The 823-nt window shown below is 47.8% G+C and overlaps 1 protein-coding gene across 1 annotated transcript in view; it reads left to right on the forward strand.

Moving 5' to 3' along the window:
• LOC110030272 (fructose-1,6-bisphosphatase, cytosolic) overlaps nucleotides 1-823 on the forward strand; it is a gene marked incomplete at its 3' end in the record, with an annotated part of 66,591 nt that overhangs the window by 15,492 nt on the left and 50,276 nt on the right.

Below are 823 nucleotides of genomic sequence, written 5' to 3' on the forward strand. Positions count from 1 at the left end.
AGCAATTGCACTCTCCAAAAACATCAAAGCAGATATAGCAGAAGCCGAACCAAACAAGGGATTTCGAAAATGTATGTTCACTGTCAAAGTAAGGAATGTGGAAAACGAAAATAGGAGATGGAATCAAAAACACAACTTCCTGATCGCTAGCAAGAGAAGAAGGGAATGATCAATCCCCCTCCTAACCGAACTCAACATCATTTGGAGGAAGAAGAGCAAGGTATCATGACATTAACAAGCCAACTCCACATCAATTCGACAGCTCATATGCACTGTCATCTATGCACTTCACACCACTAATTGCATTAACAACTACCACTACACATGAATCAACCACCACAACCACAACCTGCGACCAACCTTGAGCCGTCAGCCACCAAACAAGAATGCGTCAAAGGAGAAGGTAAAGAGAAGGCATAACCCTAGTGATGAACGAAAGGGGTAAAGAACATCACAGTCGTTTTTTCCATGTGTTGAAGAAAAAATCGCCGAAGTAGGAAGGATAGGAGTAGAGAAAACATCACACTCGAAAAAATCGTAAAGAACCCTCAAATCTGCGATTAGAAGAAGAAAAATGCTCGTTATACCTCAGATCTGTCGAGCGCGGGGCAACGAAGCAAGAGGACGAAGGAGAGCCGCAAGGGAACTCGTTAGGGCTGAAGAGAAACGAAAGGGGTAAGCGGGACAATGGGTAAGAGGAAAGCGGGGACCGCGGCCTAATATCGCGGCCGCGGATCGATCCGCTTCGCCAACAATTTGCCGCGAAACGCCGAACCAAACACCGGAATGCGGGACGAAGCCGCGGGCGCCCGCGGCCGCGCGC

The sequence above is a fragment of the Phalaenopsis equestris genome, unplaced genomic scaffold, assembly GCF_001263595.1.
Source record: "Phalaenopsis equestris unplaced genomic scaffold, ASM126359v1 Scaffold000692, whole genome shotgun sequence".
Taxonomy (NCBI): domain Eukaryota; kingdom Viridiplantae; phylum Streptophyta; class Magnoliopsida; order Asparagales; family Orchidaceae; genus Phalaenopsis; species Phalaenopsis equestris.